Source organism: Ranitomeya imitator, chromosome 2 (assembly GCF_032444005.1).
Source record: "Ranitomeya imitator isolate aRanImi1 chromosome 2, aRanImi1.pri, whole genome shotgun sequence".
Taxonomy (NCBI): Eukaryota; Metazoa; Chordata; class Amphibia; order Anura; family Dendrobatidae; genus Ranitomeya; species Ranitomeya imitator.
This window is the reverse complement of record NC_091283.1, coordinates 515,398,455-515,410,824: the sequence shown is the minus strand read 5'-3', so window position 1 is coordinate 515,410,824 and position 12,370 is coordinate 515,398,455. Positions and strand designations below refer to the sequence as shown.

The following is a 12,370-nucleotide window of genomic DNA, read 5'->3' as shown; positions in this document are numbered from 1 at the left end:
TCCAGCACTCTGCCCCGTGTCCAGCTTTCTGCCCCCCATGTGTCCAGCTTTCTGCCCCCCATGTGTCAAGCTTTCTGCCCCCCCGTGTCCAGCTTTCTGCCCCCCCCGTGTCCAGCTTTCTGCCCCCCCGTGTCCAGCTTTCTGCCCCCCCATGTCCAGCTTTCTGCCCCCCCCTGTGTCCAGCTTCCTGCCCCCCCCCTGTGTCCATCTTTCTGCCCCCCCCGTGTCCAGCTTTCTGCCCCCCCCTGTGTCCAGCTTTCTGCCCCCCCTGTGTCCAGCTTTCTGCCCCCCCCGTGTCCAGCTTTACTGTCCCCCTGTGTCCAGCCTTCTGCCCCCCCTGTGTCCAGCTTTACTGCCCCCTGTGTCCAGCGGCCTTCTGCCCCCCTGTGTCCAGCTTTACTGCCCCCTCTGTGTCCAGCTTTACTGTCCCCTCTGTGTCCAGCTTTACTGCCCCCCTGTGTCCAGCCTTCTGCCCCCCGTGTCCAGCTTTACTGCCCCCCTGTGTCCAGCGGCCTTCTGCCCCCCTGTGTCCAGCTTTACTGCCCCCTCTGTGTCCAGCTTTACTGCCCCCTCTGTGTCCAGCGGCCTTCTGCCCCCCTGTGTCCAGCTTTACTGCCCCCTCTGTGTCCAGCTTTACTGCCCCCTCTGTGTCCAGCCTTCTGCCCCCCCTGTGTCCAGCTTTACTGCCCCCCTGTGTCCAGCGGCCTTCTGCCCCCCTGTGTCCAGCTTTACTGCCCCCTCTGTATCCAGCTTTACTGCCCCCTCTGTGTCCAGCCTTCTGCCCCCCGTGTCCAGCTTTACTGCCCCCCTGTGTCCAGCCTTCTGCCCCCCCTGTGTCCAGCCTTCTGCCCCCCCTGTGTCCAGCTTTACTGCCCCCCTGTGTCCAGCGGCCTTCTGCCCCCCTGTGTCCAGCTTTACTGCCCCCTCTGTGTCCAGCTTTACTGCCCCCTCTGTGTCCAGCCTTCTGCCCCCCCTGTGTCCAGCTTTACTGCCCCCCTGTGTCCAGCCTTCTGCCCCTCGTGTCCAGCTTTACTGCCCCCCTGTGTCCAGCGGCCTTCTGCCCCCCTGTGTCCAGCTTTACTGCCCCCTCTGTGTCCAGCCTTCTGCCCCCCCTGTGTCCAGCTTTACTGCCCCCTCTGTGTCCAGCCTTCTGCCCCCCCTGTGTCCAGCTTTACTGCCCCCCCTGTGTCCAGCAGCCTTCTGGCCCCCTGTGTCCAGCTTTACTGCCCCCTCTGTGTCCAGCTTTACTGCCCCCTCTGTGTCCAGCCTTCTGCCCCCCTGTGTCCAGCTTTACTACCCCCCTGTGTCCAGCGGCCTTCTGCCCCCCCTGTGTCCAGCTTTACTGCCCCCCTGTGTCCAGCGGCCTTCTGCCCCCTCTGTGTCCAGCTTTACTGCCCCCCTGTGTCCAGCGGCCTTCTGCCCCCTCAGTGTCCAGCCTTCTGCCCCCCCCTGTGTCCAGCTTTACTGCCCCCCTGTGTCCAGCGGCCTTCTGCCCCCTCTGTGTCCAGCCTTCTGCCCAAACCCCCCCCCCCCCCCGATCGCCGCTCTCAATAGAAAAAAAAAAGTTCTGCTTACCTGCCGCGCTCCTGATCTCTCCACGCAGCTGCACTGTGCGCTCGCCGACAACTGACAATTACGTCAGACGCCGGCGACCTGCACGCTGCGGCTGGCGGCTGTTAACTATTGACGTGCGGGCGCGGGCCCGCATGTCAATTGCGTACAGCTGTAGCGCCGGCCGCCGCTAAGGGCCCGGTTCAGCCTGCGGGCCCCCTCTGCTCACCGGGCCCCTTACGCCAGTCACGGCTGTAATGCCCTGATGGCGGCCCTGGTTTCCACTGTTAAGTCACACCAGGTGCTCTCTAAATGGATCATGACATCCACTAGTGATTCCAGGAAATTTTACTTTCAGAAAGTCAAATGACACTCCTTCTCTTCCGAGCCCTGCCATGCAAACAAACAGTAGTTTTCTCCCTCCTATGTGATATCAGCATACTCAGGAGAAATTACACAACAAATTTGGAGGAGGAGGGGTTTGTCTCTATGTAAAGTCTTGTCTAAAGTCCACTTTAAGGGAGGATATTAGCGAAGGAAATGAGGATGTCGAGTCCATATGGGTCGAAATTCATGGAGGGAAAAATGGTAACAAAATTCTCATTGGGGTCTGTTACAAACCCCCAAATATAACAGAAACCATGGAAAGTCTACTCTAAAGCAGATAGATGAAGCTGCAACCCATAATGAGGTCCTGGTTATGGGGGACTTTAACTACCCGGATATTAACTGGGAAACAGAAACCTGTGAAACCCATAAAGGCAACAGGTTTCTGCTAATAACCAAGAAAAATTATCTTTCACAATTGGTGCAGAATCCAACCAGAGGAGCAGCACTTTTAGACCTAATACTATCTAATAGACCTGACAGAATAACAAATCTGCAGGTGGTCGGGCATCTAGGAAATAGCGACCACAATATTGTACAGTTTCACCTGTCTTTCACTAGGGGGACTTGTCAGGGAGACACAAAAACACTGAACTTTAGGAAGGCAAAGTTTGACCAGCTTAGAGATGCCCTTAATCTGGTAGACTGGGACAATATCCTCAGAAATAAGAATACAGATAATAAATGGGAAATGTTTAAGAACATCCTAAATAGGCAGTGTAAGCGGTTTATACCTTGTGGGAATAAAAGGACTAGAAATAGGAAAAACCCAATGTGGCTAAACAAAGAAGTAAGACAGGCAATTAACAGTAAAAAGAAAGCATTTGCACTACTAAAGCAGGATGGCACCATTGAAGCTCTAAAAAACTATAGGGAGAAAAATACTTTATCTAAAAAACTAATTAAAGCTGCCAAAAAGGAAACAGAGAAGCACATTGCTAAGGAGAGTAAAACTAATCCCAAACTGTTCTTCAACTATATCAATAGTAAAAGAATAAAAACTGAAAATGTAGGCCCCTTAAAAAATAGTGAGGAAAGAATGGTTGTAGATGACGAGGAAAAAGCTAACATATTAAACACCTTCTTCTCCACGGTATTCACGGTGGAAAATGAAATGCTAGGTGAAATCCCAAGAAACAATGAAAACCCTATATTAAGGGTCACCAATCTAACCCAAGAAGAGGTGCGAAACCGGCTAAATAAGATTAAAATAGATAAATCTCCGGGTCCGGATGGCATACACCCACGAGTACTAAGAGAACTAAGTAATGTAATAGATAAACCATTATTTCTTATTTTTAGGGACTCTATAGCGACAGGGTCTGTTTCGCAGGATTGGCGCATAGCAAATGTGGTGCCAATATTCAAAAAGGGCTCTAAAAGTGAACCTGGAAATTATAGGCCAGTAAGCCTAACCTCTATTGTTGGTAAAATATTTGAAGGGTTTCTGAGGGATGTTATTCTGGATTATCTCAATGAGAATAACTGTTTAACTCCATATCAGCATGGGTTTATGAGAAATCGCTCCTGTCAAACCAATCTAATCAGTTTTTATGAAGAGGTAAGCTATAGGCTGGACCACGGTGAGTCATTGGACGTGGTATATCTCGATTTTTCCAAAGCGTTTGATACCATGCCGCACAAGAGGTTGGTACACAAAATGAGAATGCTTGGTCTGGGGGAAAATGTGTGTAAATGGGTTAGTAACTGGCTTAGTGATAGAAAGCAGAGGGTGGTTATAAATGGTATAGTCTCTAACTGGGTCGCTGTGACCAGTGGGGTACCGCAGGGGTCAGTATTGGGACCTGTTCTCTTCAACATATTCATTAATGATCTGGTAGAAGGTTTACACAGTAAAATATCGATATTTGCAGATGATACAAAACTATGTAAAGCAGTTAATACAAGAGAAGATAGTATTCTGCTACAGATGGATCTGGATAAGTTGGAAACTTGGGCTGAAAGGTGGCAGATGAGGTTTAACAATGATAAATGTAAGGTTATACACATGGGAAGAAGGAATCAATATCACCATTACACACTGAATGGGAAACCACTGGGTAAATCTGACAGGGAGAAGGACTTGGGGATCCTAGTTAATGATAAACTTACCTGGAGCAGCCAGTGCCAGGCAGCAGCTGCCAAGGTAAACAGGATCATGGGGTGCATTAAAAGAGGTCTGGATACACATGATGAGAGCATTATACTGCCTCTGTACAAATCCCTAGTTAGACCGCACATGGAGTACTGTGTCCAGTTTTGGGCACCGGTGCTCAGGAAGGATATAATGGAACTAGAGAGAGTACAAAGGAGGGCAACAAAATTAATAAAGGGGATGGGAGAACTACAATACCCAGATAGATTAGCGAAATTAGGATTATTTAGTCTAGAAAAAAGACGACTGAGGGGCGATGTAATAACCATGTATAAGTATATAAGGGGACAATACAAATATCTCGCTGAGGATCTGTTTATACCAAGGAAGGTGACGGGCACAAGGGGGCATTCTTTGCGTCTGGAGGAGAGAAGGTTTTTCCACCAACATAGAAGAGGATTCTTTACTGTTAGGGCAGTGAGAATCTGGAATTGCTTGCCTGAGGAGGTGGTGATGGCGAACTCAGTCGAGGGGTTCAAGAGAGGCCTGGATGTCTTCCTGGAGCAGAACAATATTGTATCATACAATTAGGTTCTGTAGAAGGACGTAGATCTGGGGATTTATTATGATGGAATATAGGCTGAACTGGATGGACAAATGTCTTTTTTCGGCCTTACTAACTATGTTACTATGTTACTATGTAAATTGTGGGTCCATTTTTTCCTGTTATCCTTGTCAAAATAAAAAAAATTGTATCTGAAGTAAATTTTTTGTGAAAAAAGATAAATGTTAATTTTTTTTGTTTTGCAAATTCCAAAAATTCCTGAGAAGCACCTGAAGGGTTAACACACTTCTTGAATGTGGTTTTGACCACCTCTAGGGGTGCAGTTATTAGAATGGTGTATCTTTTGAGTATCTTCTATCAAATATGATATGGTCCCCAAAAAAATGGTTTTGTAAATTTTGTTGGAAAAATGAAGAAATTGCTGGTCAACTTTTAACCCTTATAACTTTCCAACAGTAACAATTTTTGGTTCCAAAATTATGCTGATGTAATGTAGACACGTGGGAAATGTTACTTATTAGTTATTTTGTGTGACACATCTCTAATTTTAAGGGCATGAAAATTCAAAGTTGGAAATTTGTGGAATTTTCCAAATTTTCGCCAATGTTTCACTTTTTTTCACAAATAAACTCAAGTCATACCGAATAAAATGTACCAACTACCATGAAGTACAATATGTCGCAAAAACATTCTCAAAATAACCAGGATTTGTTGAAGCATTCCAAGAGTTATTACATCATAAATTGACAGTTGTCAGAATTGTAAAAATTGGCCTGGTCATTAAGGTGCAAATCACCTTTGGGGTAAAGGGGTTAAAAATAACAAACACAGTTATACTCGCCCTAATCGCATTCCACTGAAGCCATAGTTTCCTGTAAAAAAAAAATGAAAATAATAAATCCCTGAGGTTGCCGCTGAACTACAGTGACCTCAGTGAGATCACCACTATCAACCTGAGAAAAAGTCTCACGGTGCAGCGCTGAGCCAATTTTGGTGCTTTGCCCGATTCTTCCGACTTACCCTGTAGTGGTGGCAAGTGGGGTTCGTATTTGTGGGGTTGATGGCACCTTTGTATTGTCAGGTGACATCAAGCCCACAGATTAGTAATGGAGAGGCGTCTATAAGACACCTATCTATTTACTAATCCTATATTTATATGGTAAATAAAGACACTGCCAGTCTTTTATTTGAAATAAAACAAAACACACTTTTCCATTTTTATTTTAAAATAACAGTTATACTCACCTAATGCCTAATTCCACTGAATCCCTTGTCTCCTGTAATAAAATAAAAAAAACAACAATATCCCTCACCTGTCCGTCGTTCTATCCCACAACATAATCCATGTCTTGGGGATAAACTGTTTTCAACCTGGACGGTGCCAAAATATGACCGTCCAGGCTGAGAACCACTGATGAATGAGCTGCTGCACGTGCAGTATCAGTGACTGGCGGTAACGTCATCGAGGTTATTGCCTGTCGCGTCCTCCGATACCTGTCCGGCCGGTGCGCTCCCGATGTGGTTCCTCGCTGCATTCCGCCCGGCTTCTTGGGCTCATGGCGCTTTGGCTTCTCTTCCGCCGCCAGGGGTTCTGGGAAGTCGTGACCCGGTGGCTCCATCCCAATATGGCGGCGCCCACCGGGTATTTTTGTTCGGCGTTTAACCAGGTAATATGCCTGTGTATCTTTTGTCCTAGCGGCGCCTGCTTATCTCAGGTTTTCCTTTACGTCCTCAGGTCCCGTTCCTCTGCTATTTTCCCTCACTAGCGCTGTGCTATTTCCTTTTCCCTAGCCTGGTTATCTTGTCCCTTCCACTTCCTTTCCTTGTCCTTTTGTCTTCCCTTTGACTCTGTAGCCCATTAGTATACCTGCCATTTACTCTTTGTTTCTTCCTTTCCAGCTCCCAGCCACCCTCAGTTCCCGATCCCTCCTTGTTTCCCGTCACCGCCTATCTTCGTTTTTTGCCCCAGTCGTCCCTTTGGCTCCGGTAGTTGTGGTTCCATCCCCTTTGGGCCTGCTCCTAACACTCCCCTGTATAAGGGGTGGTCCCATCTGGTTCGCTCTCCCTCAGGGGCTCTGGAGCCATGACCCAGAGGGTCCACTTTCGGGTTTCCCATTCATGACATTGACTGTCATTGAGGCTGCATTCCCAGCCAGGCTGAACTGCGGTGACCTCGGTGAGATCCCCGCTATCACAGTGAGAAAAAGTCTCATGGTGCAGCGGCGAGTTCACCGCAGTTCAAATTCACCGCAGTGAAATTCTCCCGGTGACCTGCAGTGAACTCACCTCTCCACCGTGAGACTGTTTCTCACTGTCCTATTGGGGATCTCTCCCAGGTCATCGCAGTTCAGCCCGGCTGGAAACGCAGCCCCAATGACCTGCGGTAACCTCAAGGATGTCACTGAGGCTGTGCTTGCAGAAGCTTATTCATCAATGGATTTCAGCCTGGACGGTCGCATCTTCGCACTGTCCAGGTTGAAAACTGTTTATCCCCAGACTTGGATTACTGTGTGGGACAGAACAACGGACAGGTGAAGGATATTGTTGTTTTTTATTTTTGTTTTGTTACAGGAGATGAGGGATTCAGTAGAATTTGGTGTTAGGTGAGTATAACTGTGTTTATTTTTAAATAAAAATGGAAAAGTGTTTTGTTTTATTTCAAATAAATGACTTTTTATTCTGTGTCTTTATTTACCATACAAGTGTAGGATTAGTAATGGGTAGGTGTCTTATACAGGGTGGAGCGCGGTAATTTGCTGATTTGGGAATGAAATAAAAAAATTATGATCATTAGAAAAATTTATTTTATATTTTAATTATACTGAACAGTAATGGAATTTTTAAATTACATGGTTTTAAATAGTGTATCTGGCAAATGTCGACCTTCGCTATCCACACACTGCTGCATACGTTTTCTGAAGTTTTCATGAACTCTAACAAGCATGTCCACTGGTATTCTGCCAATTTCAGGTTCAATATTGTTCCTTAGGTCTTCCAAGGTGTTGGGACGGTTGATATACACCTTAGACTTCAGGTAACCCCAAAGGAAAAAATCGCATGGGGCTAAATCTGGTGAGCGTGCTGGCCAGTTCACATCTCCCCTCAAAGAGATAAGCCGTCCAGGAAACATTTGCCTCAAACAATTCATGGTAACCCTCGCTGTGTGTGCAGTGGCACCATCCTGTTGGAACCATGTATCCTCTAGTTCCATTGCCTCAAGAGCCGGCTGAAAATAATCCTGTATCATAGACAAGTACCATTCGGAGTTCACAGTTATGGCACGACCATTATCCTGAAAAAAGTAAGGACCAATGATGCCTACTCGTGATATGGCGCACCACACAGTGACGCGGTCCGAATGCAGAGGTCTCTCGTGAACTTCTCTGGGGTTTGTTTCACTCCAGTAACGCATATTTTGTTTGTTTACACACCCACTGAGGTGAAAATGTGCCTCATCAGAAAAAAACACAATTGCGTCACGGGGTATCGTTGCTAACATGTCTTCACAAGAGGTCCGCCGTGTCAAATAGTCCCATGCTGACAAATGTTGGACCACGCACATTTTATACGGGTGAAAATTCAGTTCATCATGAAGAATCCGGTGGAGAGAACGTCTTGAAATGCCAAGAGCAAATGATTGCTTCCGAGCAGAGCGTTTCGGAGATTGCAGTACTGCTGCTCTAACTCTCTCGATGTTTTGTGGTGTTGTAATCCTTCTCTCAGGTCCCCTTCGTACACATGACACATTCCCTGCTGATCTGAATGCATTCACCCAATTTACAATTGATTGACGTCCAGGAACACGTCCGCGTGGAGGAACAGCGAATTGTAAACGAAAAGCACGCTGCACTGCAATGATCGAGTGGGCATTTGAAAAATACGCTTCAACACAAAATGACCTCTCCTCACGTGTCCACTGCATGATGGCAACTGAAAGGCAGAGGAATACAAATCTCCCATCAGCCACTGTAAGCCACACCCACTCTCCCCTCTCTTCGACCGACAGTGCCGCCACAGCATGCAGTGCAAAAAAGCAAATTACCGCGCTCCACCCTGTAGATGCCTCTCCATTGCTAAGCCGTTGGCATGATGGAACCTGACAATACAGAGGTGACCTCAACCCCACAAATAGGAACCCCACTTGCCACCGCTACAGGGCAAGTGGGAAGAGCCCGGCCAAATCGCCAGAATTGGCACATCTATTAGATGTGCCTTTTCTGGCCAGCTACGGGCTGCAATTCTTTTGGTCTGGGGGGGGGGGGGCAATATCCATGGCCCCTTACCAGCCTGAGAATACCGGCCCCCAGCTGTCTACTTAAGCATGACTGGTTGTTTAAAATGGGGGGGACCCCATGCCGTTTGTTTTATTATTTTAATAATTGAAAAAATCAGAGTGGGGACCCCTCTATTCTTGATTACCAGCCTTGCTAAACTGACAGCTGAGGGTTGCAACCCGCAACTGTGTGTTTTGACTGGCAGGTTATCAAAAATACAGTGGAACCCATGGTATTTAAAAAAAAATTAATTATTTATGGCGTAGGCACCAGCTGATGAATACTCCCTTCAGCCGCTACTGCTCTCACTGTTATTAGAGGCAGTAGGCATTAGGTGATGGGAGCAGTAGTAAACTTTATACCTCCGATCATAGCTATGGACTCAAGCTGCCATTTGACAGCGTGGGAACTGCGCCTGTCTGACCGGCGGTGATGATTTTATTGTCGAACAGAAGTGGTGTTTGCAGCTCTGTCATGCACATGACATCGTGGCAAACACTTGATGTTGGGGGCCCCCCATTCAAGTGAATGGGGTTCGGGTCAGGGTACTGTTCTGGTACCTGACCCCGAACCTTTTGTAACTGTCCGCCCTTCTCTAGTTGTTATGATGCAATTTTCCTGGTGATAAATTGAAAGTGCATGACGTTGTCATCATGCAAGACCTCAGTTTTAACCAAAATGCTTTCGAATATAGGTATGGTCATTTAATGAAAGAAAACTGCCAAAGGTTTTACATATACTATTGTTGATCACAACATAGAGAGTAATTCATTGTTTACAATGCCATAACTTCGTATTTTGTAGCTTAACCTCTTGCTTTAATTAGTACACCACACCGACGGGGCATTGAAACCACTAGGCTATTTAGGACATCCTGAGAGATCTTGCCCCATTCCATTTTCCAATTCTGCAAATAATTCTTCATTATTGCTGTGGATACGGGCCCCAACTCATCACTCTAACTTGTCCCAAAGATGCTCTATAGGGTTTAAATCAGGTGATTGGCTTGGCCATTGCAACAAGCAAACTGCCTACTTTGGTTTTACCATGTAGCAGCATTACATTATCCAGTATATCCTTGTACATGGTAGCATTCATATTTCCATCAATTCTATGCAGAGTGCCAATTTGTAATTTAAAAGCAGCCCCAAACCATGACATTGCCCCCACCAGGTTTCACTCTAGGTGTTTTGTTCCGTACATCATTACTTTTTCCAATTGGGAGGTACATATAGTGCTTGCCATCACTACCAAACAGACTGAACTTGGATTCATCCGACCTCAGCACCTTAGACTAATCTGTCTTTTACCATTGGCTGTGTCCTTGGCAAACTCAAGTCAGACCTTCCGGTTCTTTGCAGAGAAGAAAGACTTCTTGACTGGAACTCGTGCATTCAACCCTACTTCTCTTAGGCGTCGTACCACAGTTTGGTGACTCACTTTGACCCCATATTCTTTGTCTTTGTTCATTTCGTGCAAAATCAGTACAGTACTTTTATGGACATCAGATACTGACTTTTTCTTAATAATGTGATCAACTTTGGAGTAAGTTTTCTGTGGTTGTCCACTTCTAGTTTTGTCAGCTGTTCCATAACCTTGATTTTCTTTCTTTATTGTACGTGATACTTGACTCTGAGAACAGTTGAATTCAATAGCTGTTCGGCTTTTGCCTGACTGGTGATAAATTTGGGTTTGTCTTTGCCATGTTTTATGCGAAAAACACACCCAAAAATGTAAGCAAAATTAGACTATCCATGATGAAATATGCAAAATATTTGGCCCATCAAATTTTGAAAACTAACACATAAAGGGATAAAATAATGTCAGACAGAATTTTTATCCTTATAGCTTACAACCATTTGCTTCCAGTTTACTAAAATCGCCAGGAAAATGGCATCACAACATCCAGACTGAAGTAATCACACTTTAAAAAAAAGCTAAACTTTTGGTCACCACTGTATATGTGCACTTTATAGTTCACTAGGAATTTCATATATAAGTTTACGGACTGTTCTTTTTTTAATATTTACCTACTGGGGGACTATGTGAAATCTCCTATTTGACTTTAACCAGTTAAAGAACCTTTCGTGTCACCTCGAGCTCCAGATTTATGAATCTTCGCCCAAATTGCCATATACAGTTGTGCTCAAAAGTTTACATACCCCGGCAGAATTTTTACTTTTTTTCAGAGAATATGGATGATAGCACCAAAACTTTTTCTCCACTCATGGTTAGTGGTTGGGTGAAGCCATTTATTGTCAAATTGCTGTGGTTTCTCTTTTTAAATCATAATGGCAACCCAAAACATCCAGATGACCCTGATCAAAAGTTCTCATACCCCATTTCTTAATATCATATAATGACCCCTCTAACATCAATGACAGCTTAAAGTCTTTAATGGTAGTTGTGGATGAGGTTCTTTATTTTCTCATGGTAAAGCTGCCCACTCTTCTTGGCAAAAAGCCTCCAGTTCCTGTAAATTCCTGGGCTGTCTAGCATGAACTGCAGGTTATCAAGCTAGCAGACCTCTATGGTTGTTATAGCCAGAGTGCTATGAGCACTGCCCGGCGGTCAGCGCTCATAACAAGTAAGCGTTTATGCTACATACAGGCGATCTGATCATCACCTGTATGTAGCAGAGCCAATCAAAGTACTGCAGCTTCTAGTTTCCCATAGTGACTATTGAAGCATGCAAAAAGTAAAAAAAAGTTTTAAAAAATATAAAAAAATTTTTTAAAAATGTTCAAATCACCCCCTTTTTGCCCCATTCAAAATAAAATAATAAAAAATTAAATATACACATATTTGGTATTGTCGCGTTTAGAATCGCCCTATCTATCAATATAAAAAAGAATTAACCTGATCGCTAAACGGCGTAACGAGAAAAAAATGCAAAACGTCAGAATTATGTTTTTTTTGGTCACCGCTACATTGCAATAAAATGCAATAACGGCTGATGAAAAGATCGTATCTACACCAAAATGAAATCAATAAAAACATCAGGTCGGCGCACAAAAAATAAGCCCTCACTCAGCCCAAGTTCATGAAAAATGGAGACGCTACAGGTTTTGGAACATGGCGCTTTATTTTTTTTAATTAATTTATTTATTTATTTTACTAAAGATTGGATTATTTTTTATCCACCACTTAAATAAAAAAGTACCTAGGCATATTTGGTGTCTATGAACTCGTAATGACCTGGAGAATCATAATGGCAGGTCAGTTTTAGCATTCAGTGAACATGGTAAAAAAAAAAAAACTGTGGAATTGCACATTTTTTGCAATTTCACAGCACTTGGAATTTTGTTAAAAACAATGGGGTCGTTCAAAAGTACAACTCATCCTGCAAAAAACAAGCCCCTCACATGCCCCTTTTGACCGTAAAATAAAAAAGTTATGACTCTAGGAAGAAGGGAAGCAAGAAAACAAAAAAGCCAAAACCAAAATACCTCTGGTCGTTAAGGCATTAATAGACTTACGGTAGTTAAGGAACTTGCT

General features: G+C 44.7%; 1 protein-coding gene across 2 annotated transcripts in view; it reads left to right on the top strand.

The window, feature by feature from the left end:
• SKAP1 (src kinase associated phosphoprotein 1) overlaps nt 1–12,370 on the top strand; it is an 834,367-nt gene that overhangs the window by 649,357 nt on the left and 172,640 nt on the right. The gene's annotated exons all lie outside the window — the stretch shown is intronic.